The sequence below is a fragment of the Dipteris shenzhenensis genome, chromosome 13 (assembly GCF_047967505.1).
Source record: "Dipteris shenzhenensis isolate YYH24624 ecotype China chromosome 13, Dip_SZ_1.0, whole genome shotgun sequence".
NCBI classification, from domain to species: Eukaryota; Viridiplantae; Streptophyta; class Polypodiopsida; order Gleicheniales; family Dipteridaceae; genus Dipteris; species Dipteris shenzhenensis.
The window spans coordinates 27958220-27971082 of NC_141608.1; positions in this window are offsets into that span (position 1 = coordinate 27958220).

A 12863-nucleotide genomic window follows, 5' to 3' on the forward strand; every position below is an offset into this window, starting at 1 on the left:
GGCACACTAAATTTCTTGGTACCTGCCCCAGCTGCTATTGCTGCAAGCCCTGGCCTTTGCTAGCTTTCCTTGCAGTTGACTTGGTTCTTGCCATCACTCTGACAAACTGCATATAAAGCAATGGAAAGAGATTACAGCCATGGAGAACATGGTATGACACAAAAAGACAATCACAGGGGTGGATGAAGCAACATTGAAAATTTTGCAATAAAACGTGATATCGAGAGTTTGAAATTCCTAACAGGTCAAAATTGCGTTTTCCTACAAATACCTGAAGTGACATGCTGGTGCATTCCTACAGTGATTTCTCTGTCTTTACAACTAAATACAATATGAATGGAGTTTATGCAAGAAGAGTACAGCCATGGACAACTATGGTAGTCACAAAACCAGAATGACAGGGGTGGATGAAGCAACAATTCAATATTCGCAACAAAACACGATTTCGGCTGTTTGAAATTCCTAAGGCCTTCTCCTTGCGTTTTCCTGCAAATTCATGAGGCAGCATGCTGGAATATGCCTTTAATCATTTGAAGGTGTTTGCATGTCCATGCAGGATGGATTGAGTCTATGGAAGGCAAGAATTGCGCACAGACTGAAGGAAGAACCCATAATTACAGTTTTAGCCTCACATGCAATTATCACACTTGAAGATCTACATTCCTACAGTGATTTCTCTGTCTTTACAACTAAATAAAATATGGACTGAGTCTATGTATTTCCATACAGGATGGATTATTTCTATGGTAGGCAAGAAGATTGCAGAGACTGAGGGAAGAACCCATTAATACTGACCTAAAATCTATCTGTGGGTGTGCTGTGCTGTTGATGAGTACCCTATGCTGGGGATGAACCTGTGCTGCTGGTTAGGATGCTGATGTTACAGAGTAGGGAGGTAGGGAGGCAAGAGAGCTGAGACTGGAGGGCAAGAGGGCTGAGACAGATAGATTAGACAAGAGGGAAAAGATAAGTGCAAAATACAAACAAGGCAGCTACTAAATCCCACATGTGTGGAATATAGTTTTTTTTCACACGTGTGGATGGGACCTAGATCTCTTAGAGTTTGAAACTTGGCACATGTGAAAGGTACACTTTATGCCTTGGAACTTGTGCCATTCATGATTTCATCAGGCCTCTAGGGCCTCTTACTTTTTGTCTTACACTTCTTATGCATTAGCATGTGGTGTTAAGAAGCCCAAATGTCTGGAGGGCTATGGAAAACACAAGCTCATAAGGTTTCAAGAGCCACCCATGATTGCATCAGGCGACACAATCCAAGAAGAAGAACACATGGAGATAGCTGAAGAAAAGGATACCCCTCCCAGACAAGCAACAGAGGCAAGCATTGATAAACAGACAGTTGACATCAAGCCAATAAGGAAGAAAAAGACTCCAATCAAGATCAAAAAGAGAGTTGCAATCGGCAGGCCCTGGGAGAAATAGGATTTAGTCATCAAATATAGCACAAACATTATATTGAAGTTGAACTGATTTGTACAAAGTCTTTGATGTCTGGTATGATCTTGTATAAATGAACAATAAGTTGAATATGAAATGATTTGTACATTTAGATAGAGTGGTGTCATTAAATAGATAGAGTGGTGTCATTAAATATTAAACAAACAATATATTGAAATTGTGAACAAATTGTATTATGTTTAGATCACATGTTTCACAAAAGAAATACTGTTGATGGAGTCTCAAATCATATAGGCATAACACCAAGAGTCACTTGTTCCACACAAAAAAATTCTATTGATTGAGTTTGAAAACATGTGGACATAACACCAATAAGTGACAAATGAGTCCTATTCATGTTTACTTGTCCATTTATGGTTTCTAAATATCTTCGATTCCGTCCATTGTCTATGTCTCTCTGTTGCCATTGAATTGTCTACAGTTTGTCTTCATCTTTGCTTTTGGGCTAGAAGAAAAGCAAGCTTGATTTTGGAGCTAGCAACTTTTCTTTTAGCATGCAGCCTCTGTAGTATGCCTCGATAAAACCATTGGAAGACTTCCTTTAGACTATTTGCCTTTTGACTCCCTCCATAGTGTTGTGTGTGTCTGAAAAATGCATTATGTGCCATGTAGTGAGAGTTCTCCATGCCTTGGGTAGACCAAATTGCTGGGCATCCATACTTTTTGACAAAATAGGGAAGGTGGTTGTAGATGATATGCTGTAAGACATAAGAATGCATAGTAAGTAATAAAAAAAAGAGGATCACACTTAAGTAAAAGAAGAAGACAGAACCTTACCATGTAGTGAGTTATATTGCAGGCTAACCACGTGTCTTTCATTGACTTCCCAAAATGTTTAATTGCCTCCTCAAAGTTCTTGTAATCACTCTTTGTCCATGTTACTTTGTCACAGAACATGAAGAGTTGATCAAGAGACCTCCACACCTCTGCCTTCACATTTCGTGCTTCCCCATCTGCCTCATGATCTTTCACAGCATTATGGACTTGCTTCCACAATCCATAATTAATCTTTGAAACTGTTCTACCTTGCCTTACTTGCTTACTGTGTTTGGGTCGAGACAAGAATCTTCTTGCCTTAACACCACCAATAGAGGGCTTGATTGGTACCTCCTTGCCATTGGTAGACTTTTTAAAATCCTTTGTGATTTGAACATCTCCTCCATGCAGACCTATATCGGATAACACTTTTTCCAATGCTTGAAGAGCATCCTTTCTATTTTTTTTGGGACGGAGTTTCCAAGCAAATCCAATATACAAAAATACCAATTTCTCAATAATTCGACATAGACCATGCAATGTGCAGATGTGAACATTACATAGTGGGATGTCCAGAATGGCCTTGAAGTCAGGGTCAACTTTATCTCTATTAGGTGCTCTCTTCCACCATTTGGAATCCATTACTTGAGCTGATTCTTTGCAGTAAAGACAAGGAGACTTTGAGTTGCCTCCTTTACTAACGTTATACATGCACTTAAGTGTTTTAAGATCCCCGGCCATGTGCCACTCTACTTGAAAATCACCTTTTCCTGCAACATGGAGATTCTCGCCTTGCACTTGTCTTTTGATTATTCTTGGTATTTCCGTGTGGTGAAACACCCAATCTAGTGTTTCATGGTCTTCTGTCTTCACCTAGTAGATTATAGAAAACAAAAGTCTTACTATAACATATTTGAAAACAATGACCAAAATCAAGTACAAAACAAAAAATGATCATACCTGGAACGAGCCTAACCACCATATGTGTTTCTCGGACTGCACACTAGAATACTTCGAACTCGCTTTAGTCAATGATGTATCAAGTGCTCCATTCATCAATGTAATAGTAACTCTTTCCATTTTCTTTTCCTTTACAACCTCACACTCATCCAGTTTGATAACAAATTTTAAAATGCCTTTGCACTCCTCAAATGTTATTCCATAAAACTCGACCATTCTTCTTTGAAGTTGTTGTAGATCTACAAATATATTGTTCCAAGGATCATACACAGTGGTTCCTTTACCACCATGAAATATTTCTTCAATATGGATATATTGCCCAATAAATTCATCTATACTTTCATTCAAATGACCTCTTATGCTTCACACGGTTGTTGGATTTGGCAGTAAAACTCGTTTAATCCTTTGATCTTTCAAAGTTGAGGATATCGCATGGAAAATTGAACTATATCCCTTCCTGCTAACTCCACTAACATCAAGAGCCTCTTGGATGGTAGTGCCATCAACTTGATTATTGGATACAAAGTCCTCTACAACATTGTGTTTGACTATTTTGTATTTTTTTTCCTCAATCAAACCTTTTGCTACACCACAAGAAACCAATCCTTTTATTTGTTTAACAGGAAGAAGGTTCGGATCCATATTTTCTTTTGCAGGCTCCAATAATTTCCTATAGTAACAACACAATACACCTATATCATTCAGCACCTCCATTCTTGTTTTGCGGTAATGGACGAAATAGATATAGTCATTTGAGAGCCTTTTTGAGTATACAAAATGATAAATTTCAATCTAACCTTCCTTCCTGAATTCTTCGCTTGCATCCACCAGTCCCAGCCTTCAAATTTACAATGTTTTTAATCTTCCTACTACGTAGTCTATCTCCAAGCATGGTTCTCTTCTTTCTTGCTCTTGTCAACTCTTTTTTACTCTTTGAATGCTCCTCAATTTCATTCTGCAACTGCTGCTCCAATTTTGCATGAATGGCTATCTCCTGCATCTTGGCCCCCTTTTCTTGTAGGTACATCATTTTATACGTTTTCGCAAATGCAGACTGCGCTGAAATATAACCAAGAAGTCCATTTTGTCCATCGCTAGCAAACCTCAGTAATGTGGTGGGATTGACAAATGGAGGTGTAGAGTTTTTTACTTGACATTTTGGATATATGCTTCCATCACACCATAAGTCAATATGTTGAAGCCCTTCTCTTCTCATATTTTCTCGCTGTTGAGCATTCAGCACCGTATCCTTTCGTCTTTTTTGTGCTGGAGCATATTGTTCTTCTAAGTTGATGTGAAGATGGTGTAATCGCTTCTTCTGAGATAGTGACTCACTAGTATCGACCATTTTTTGTGCTTCTGAGGTTGCGAAGTTTGCTTGTCAATCTCATAGTCGTTTTGTAACATGAATCGTGGAAGTGTGGCGGTATCCATGTAAATATTTTGAAAACTTGCAATCACCAAGTTCAGTGATGGATTCTTTATGAAAGGCCTGCGCACGTCAGCAAAAGAGATGCAGAATCTTTGGTAAATTAAAAAAAATCTAAGGAGATATTTAATGCAAAATCGTGTTAGTCAGACAAAAGATTATCTTATTCCTTTCTGAATTGATAGTTCTGTAGTCCTTACTGACAGTTCTGAGCCACGTTTCCATATTTTACTATTTTTGAGGTCTTTTAAGAGAGAAATAAATCAAAAAATAGTGAATTTCTTACAGGGCCCCAAAATGAGCTCCCTTTTTCCCTAATGAATTAGCAGTGATCATAATTGATGATTCTGTGCGAGTGTGACCACATCACAGACTCAATCTTATTGTTGTTGAACAGTACCCATTCTACATATTCTATCTGTTCTAATAGTGTCCTTTGTAGAATTCGGTCTTCAAACCTTTAAGACCAAAGACATTAATTAAGCTCATTATTTATTGTAGATACATGTATTTTTCGAGCAGTAGGCGATAGTTTGGCTTACCTGATCCATCAGTTTGGCTTACCTGATCCATCACTCTTGGAGATCAAGCATGATGAGCGTGAAATAGATGGCATGCTAGCATCAGTTTTACAGGTGCACTCTTGTTGCATGCTTGTCTAGCAGATTCCCATTTCTCGTATTTATTGCAGGTCCAAGAGTTTCAAGGTGGACTTATGATGCAGGTCATAGAGAAAATTCACACCAATTTTTTCTCAAATAAATGGTTACATGAGGTGGACGTTCAAGGCATTCTTACAGCTGAGAAGCAGAATGTTTTAGCTGGTTGTAAGGTCGTCTTCAGCAGAGTTTTTTCTCTAGGAAAATCTCAGCCTTACCTTCACCCTTTGTGGCAAACAGCTGAGCAGTTTGGGGCAGTCTGTATCACCATCATTGATGAAGAAGTCACACATGTGGTGGCTATTTCCCGTGGAACTGATAAGGTTTGCATCCATTCTGATGTTTGATTGTGATTTGGCTAGCTATAGAAACTGGCATCCTAACTTCTGTTTCTGAAATTGTAGGTTAAGTGGGCAATGACCACTGGAAGATTTTTTGTTTGCCCTGCATGGTGAGTAAACAATTATTTTCTGCTGTGATAACTTCTATGCCTTTTTGCATCCAATCAGGAGCTAATGGACTAATGAATTTTGCATGTTATAGTCTTTTAACTCTTTTGCATGTGAATGCTACCAGGGTGGAAGCTTCTGCAGTGTTGTATCGACAAGTGAATGAAAACAAATTTCCTGTTCCTCCATAATCATCATATTTTATCATCTGCATTTTTGTAACTCAAGGTTTCAGCCGTAGAATCCTTGTAGTCTTTTGTCTCTGTGAGGGCTTCTTTTTGGAAAAGATGTGTTACACTGGCACACAGTCCATTTTGTACAAGCTCTAGGTCTAGGTTAGCAGCTTCAATATGCTCTTAGGCCATGCTTTGAACCTTGCTTTCTAGGGCAAGGAGAATACTTAAATTAGTCTACAATGGCGGCTTACTAGATTAGGGGGGACTGCACAGTTTGATATTAGACATCATGTCAATATTCCTTCTAACGAGGTTGGAGTTATGATTTTCAGTGGGGCTAGGAGAAGTTGCAAGGGGCTTGTGAGATGCTAGTATCCCTATTTGGGATGGGGCATATTGTGGGGCATTTTTACAATGCTTGTAGAGTCTAGTAAAGAATATAATTATTGTCCATGAGTTCTACCTTCCTGATATTCATGATAACCATTTGGATATCATGGTAATCTTCATCCAACTTGCTCAAGGTACAAAGTTTCAAGGTAGGATCTATCAAGTTTTTGAGCACTGTATATAGTTGTAGGTAGGCACATAGTTGTACACATCTAGGGTAGGTGTGGGCTTTTGGCATTTGTGGATTTTCTTTCACAAGCATGATGGACTAATGTATAGTTTTTTGAGACAAAAAAGTATGTCTTTGGTTGGATTAGAATGTTAGGGTCCTTGGTGGCCTCTTTTTGTTAACGTGTAATTACATTTACAGGTTGTGATATTACACTTACCGGACCCAGACTTTGATGGTCTACCCCAATGATGTTGATTGGGACATCAGGCTTAACCTTTGTTTGTTGTGGGACCTTATTTTTCATGGGATAATCCATACAGGCATATCCTATGTCTCAATCTTTGTAGAGTGGTTGGAAAGTAGCGAGGCTACCACGATGAGGGCACTTTGCGATCCGGTGATTTTCTTCACAACCGTAGCACTTGATTGGTGCTCGATATGTGTTGGGACGTACTTGATTTTCGTAAACTGGTATTAGACCCTCTGCACCTTCTACATATCCAGGAAATGATTCCTTGTCCCATGACCTGAACGGGAGGGGGGGCTAGTTGGAACCATGAAAAGATCCAGGTTCCCTTGGATCTCCACTTAAAGGGGCGGATTGTTTTGTCAAATTTTTTAAGCAAGTACACCTCCACCTCCCTTGAAACAGCCTCCTTGAGTTGATGGCTCTTTGAGCCTCTTGTAGTGATGGACTCAAACTAGAGCTCATGAGGGAGACTCTTTTGTTTCGATGAGCAGTCTTCTTCTTTGTTCCTCTAGTATACTGCTAGTTGCATAGCTCACTGAAAGGAAGCATACTTCTATCTTCATCCCCACTAGCTGTTTCATAGCGCGCTGAAGGGGAGCCCACTGAAGGAGAGGAAGGAAACATCATTACAAGCAGCTGATCTATCATGTGAATTGAGGCTCCAATAAGGTGATCAGCCATGGATTATTACTCTTTTGATTGCTTGCAAATACGTGTGCATACCTCCATACTGCCAAAGAGCGATTGGACCCCCTCGTCTCTGTCTGTATGTTCATTTGTAATGCAACGTATGATTTCTACTTTGCACTAGAGCAATGGTTAGAGGTGGTCTACTATGCGTAGAGCAATTGCCTCTAGCAGCAGTGACTGTTGCACCTCAGAGCCGCTGATCGCATTGAGTTATGCGTTCATTTTGACGTGAAAACGGGTTGTGAGCATTGGATGGATTATGTTCACCTATCTTCTGCCTTAAACCAACAACTTCATGCTCGTTTAGTCCTTGAGCTGTGCTCGCTGAGACGGCCACAGAATATGTGACTCTGGTATCTCATAATACACTGGGAACTATCTCGATGGCGTACCCTGAATTCTCATGAGCTATGTCTTGAGTTCTATATACTTTCATTACTCGTAAGCCTCATGAGCTATCATCCCTGCCCTTCAGCTTCCTGCATCCACTTCTCCCTGTTTCTTGGCTACGCTTGTCGTAGCTTCTCGCACTTATATGCTGGAACTGGACAGAGGAGTGCGGGATTTATGGAAGTTGCTCTACGGGAAGTGCCTTCCCATAGTATTGTATTCCACTACCAGATTTTCCACTCTTGGAGCTATGGAGCCGAGGTTCTTCAGTGAAAGCTTCCAGCTGCACCTTGGCCTTCAGAAACTAGGTATTGGACCTTGTCAGAGGACTGGCGGTTGTTTTGCACCTGTAAGGTTCGCCATGATGGCTTTGCATGGTCTCTCGAAGAAATAGTCTCGGGAGGTTGTGTTAGCAGGGCCATCTGTAGAGTCATTCACACTTAGTAGGAGCCCGCTTCACTAGTGGTTAACTGATCTGGGCATGAGCTTTACGTAGAGCTTCTTAGTGTCTGAGCTGCCATAAGAGGGACTTTAATTTGTTGTGAGCATTGGCTCGATAATGAGCTCGGTTGATGGCTCAAGGTTTGCTTATGAGCAATCAATGAAACTCAAAAGCTCCTTGAGCTACGACCAAGTATATCGTTCCTCAAGACATTTTCGTGGACATGCTTAGAGAGCTATGGACCTTATGGGTTCAGTTGCTTAGGCTTGAAAGCTTCCAATAATGCAATTTTTCATGCGTCTGCTAGAGCCACTAACACTGCTGCCTTACTGTGTTAGGTGCCTGGTTGCGTGAAATTGTGTTGCCTCTTTACTTGCGTGGCATTTTCCTGTCTTAGAGCCAGACTCAATAAAAATATATCGCACTCTAAACCCATTACTTGAGAGTAATCCCTTCATTTGCACGAGTTACGCTGAGCACTATTGTAGTGCGTTGATATCTTTGAATCTATAAGAGAGATAAGGAGGAAATATTGTTCTCTATTATGGATCCGAGGTCACGTTAGACTAAGTGCTGCTTCCTGGAGCTCTAGCCTGAGGAAAAGTCGACTACAGCAACGACAGATTGTATGCATGATGAATTTTTGGTTACTATGCTCTCTAGAGATGAATATTTGTCCTACTGGCTCTCCTATGCGACTATGAGCTCTCCTTAAACGATTCTCCTTATGCTAGCCGCTTTACAATAAAACCTTCTACTTGGCTGCCCATGCCATTCCTACATGCTAACAAAGTTTGTGTGACAATGACCACCAAAAGTTGTAAGCTCCTATGTTTTACTGCGCTCAGTTCAATTAAAGTGTGCTGAGACTCAATGAGTTGATCTCACAAGGAGCCTAGCATTCACAGAGCCTTCCAACTAAGGGCAAGATTTTAGTAGACTTTTGGTTACAGTAGAAATACTGGCCTTCAGTTTCCATTAGCGGTGACATTCACTAGCCTCTTACTTCCCTGGCGACTCCCTGTCAAATTTTTATGTAAGAAAAATGATGTTAATTTCCTCTTGAAACAATAGATCTTGGGAGTTAAGTACTAAGTCATCCTTATTTGCATAAGGATGATTATGCATGGACTATATTTATTTGGACTACTAGGGGCAATGGCTGGACTATATTTATTTGGACTCCTACGGGCAATGGCTAAACAAACAAGATTGAAAAGTATAATGCATTAATTTGAAAATTTTCAAGCCCTTATGGTTTGATGCCTTTCCAAGTAGCATGGGAAGCATGGATTTCAGTAGGACTATATTTAATAAGGATGCTTTTTATCTGGTATATGTATGTATAAGTATTTTCTAATGGTTTGATTAAATAGAGGTGCATCCTCATCATTGAATATTGAGAAATGGCTAATGGCATAACAAGCATATGAGGTAGAAATCTTCGTTTTATTTAGGACTTGGAATAGAAAAAGATGGAGTCTTCCTTTATAAGCTTTGAATGGAGACCTTTGGGCAATTTTATGACACTCTTGGCTAGTTATTTGCTAGAATTAGAAATGGTTGGGCCATCCATTTATTCTATTGGAATTCACATAAGTAGGTATTTGGCATATTTAATACTCCAAGATTTACTGTTAATGGGAGTAGATTTTCCTTTAAAATATTTTGGAATTGGTCTATTAGGCATTTGGAATTTTATTGCATTCATTTTAGGCCCGAGAGGCATTCACAAGAGCTAAGCATCTCAATTGTCTCACTTAGATCGGGATAATGATGGAGCTCTTGGCCATATATTCCTTTTTTACAAAATTTAAGGAGTTGGATGGAGAGAGTAGAAGGGTTGATGCTTTAAGAAATCAAATAAAGGAGTGCTCTAGGTTGATTTTCTTGGGAAAATGCCTTAAGTTGTATTTTAAAGGAAATTGTTTTGAATATTACTAGTGAATTTTATACGGAAAGGAAGTTTTGACACCCTTGGCAAGTTATTATTTGTTAGCTAGAATTGAAAATGGCTGGGCTAGATGTAGAAATCTTGACTTTGACTATCTATCTCTAACCAAGCTCACAATGTGGCCATTGTGATTTTATCTCATGAGAACTCGTATGGTAACAGGTACATTTCACACTTTACACTTTATACTTTTATAAATGGAAAAAAGGTCATCATTTCTCATTTATTTGCCATGAGTCGATAACTTGTTATAATTAGGAAAATTGGACTTAGAATGGGCCATGGCCTTATAGCATGGAGTTTGTCCTTTGATACTGGTAATTAGAAAATGCCAACAGGAAATCAAGAAAAGGTATAAGTATATGGAGATTATATCTAGATTTTATAATACCTCATTTTCATCGTACTTCTCATTGTTATAATTTTGATGTATGCATAAATTTAATTATGATATTGGTAATTAGAAAATGCCAATAGGAAATCAAGAAAAGGTATAAGTATATAGAGGTTATATCTGGATCATAGTATTGTATTTCTGCTACTAGATTTTCCACCCTTGGAGCTATGGAGCCGGGGTTCTTCAGTGAAAGCTTCCAGCTACACCTTGGCCTTGGGTACTGGACCTTGTCAGAGGACTGGTAGTTGTTTTGCACCTGTAAGGGCTTTGCACGGTCTCTCGAAGAAATAGTCTCGAGAGGCTGGGTCATTAGGGCCATCTGCAGAGTTATTAACGCTTAGTAGAAGCGAGGTAGAAGCCCGCTTCACTAGGGGTTTAACTGATCTAGGCATGAGCTTTACATAAAGCTTCTTAGTCTTTGAGCTGCCATAAGAGGGACTTTAGTTTGTTGTGAGCATTGGCTTGATATTGAGCTCGGTTGATGGCTCAAGCTTTGCTTATGAGCAATCAATGAAACTCGAAAGCTCCTTGAGCTATGACAAAGTATATCGTTCCTCAAGACATTTTCATGGACATGCTTAGAGAGCTATGGCCCTTATGGGTTCAGTTTCCTAGGCTTGAAAGCTTCCAATAATGCAAATTTTCATGCGTCTGCTAGAGCCAATAGCACTGTTGGCTTACTGTGTGAGGTGCCTGGTTGCATGAAATTGTGTTGGCTCTTTACTTGGATGGCATTTTCCTGTCTTAGAGCCAGACTCAATAAAAATATATCGCACTCTAAACCCATTACTTGAGAGTAATCCCTTCATTTGCACGAGTTACGCTGAGCACTATTGTAGTGCGTTGATATCTCCAAATGTATAACAGAGATAGGGAGGAAATATTGTTCTCTATTATGGATCTAAGGTCACGTAGGTCATTTGAGTTAGACTAAGTGCTGCTTCCTAGAGTTCTAGCTTGAGGAAAAGTCGACTACAACAATGACAAATTGTATGCATGACAAATTTTTGGTTACTATGCTATGTAGAGACGAATATTTGTCCCATTAGGCAATAACCATGCGAGACTAAGGTACAAAAAGCTAAGGTAGGGGAGGAATTAATGAAGGCACCTCCCCCCTAATAGTAATGGTATACATGCTCCCACTACTAACACCTATATTGACCCTACAATGCGAGGGAAGGTAACCTCTCAAAACTGAAGGCTAACTTGAGTAATGTCAAACTCGGCGAGAGGGAAAAGGAGATCTCAAAGATTTGATACTTGGAACGTAGGCACAGGGATGACATGCCCATTACCTCGAGCCACACAATAGCAATTGGAACCAAAAGTGCATTCAATGCACTACCCCTTGGCGCTCGTTTTTTCCCCTGAAGTACACCGAATCGAACGAACGGATGAAGAAGAGGGCTTATCACAACCCCTTGTTCTCGCCTCCCTCTTTCTTCTGCCCGCATTAAGAGAGACTGGAGTGGCGCAGAAGAGTGAACCAACCAGCCACGAGCTGCGGGACGGACGCAGGGCTCAAGGCAAATACGAGCCCTGGCAAAGCTGCCCCCATCCCCTTCAAGATGATACAATCCAAGGCACAGATGGAGTTGTGCATTGTCAGCGTAGAAGACGCGGACGATGAGGTGTTGGTGAGCAGCCCCCATCCCCTTCTGATGACGACCCGACCGGCACTAAACCCCACGCAACGGTGGCGAGGCGCCCCAGACGTGTGAGCAATGGAGCATACCAAGCACCCTTTTCCCGTTCGTATTTCCATTCCACGCAATAGGGACTCTCTTGGAAGGAAACGTTAGACGTTCCTTCGTCCCTGTATCTGCCAACCTCACCCAAGAGAGCGGAGACTCGTAGAAGTAATCCACCCCACAGTCGATCTTCTACAGTGATCAACATGAAAAGAATGGGGTTGTGATCAACATGAAAAGAATGGGGTTGCCAATTTTTTTTTGAGGCTCATGACACTAAAGGTGGAGCTCTTTATAGAAGTAGTCGGCCCAATTAGTGTCGAACTACACCAAATCAAGGAGTGAAAGGAGCAGACTGGGCATGATGACATTATGATGATTTGGTATATCCACCTTCGTTAGGAAGCACCACTCTTGATGACATTATGATGATTTGGTATATCCACCTTCGTTAGGAAGCAGAGCACCCGAGCTATATTGACAAAAGATTTATCTTTTATATCGTCAAATGGACGCCTCCTTTGTCATGGTGACTATCCCAGTCGACCAAGGGTGTGATGTTTTGTTCCAGGTGCC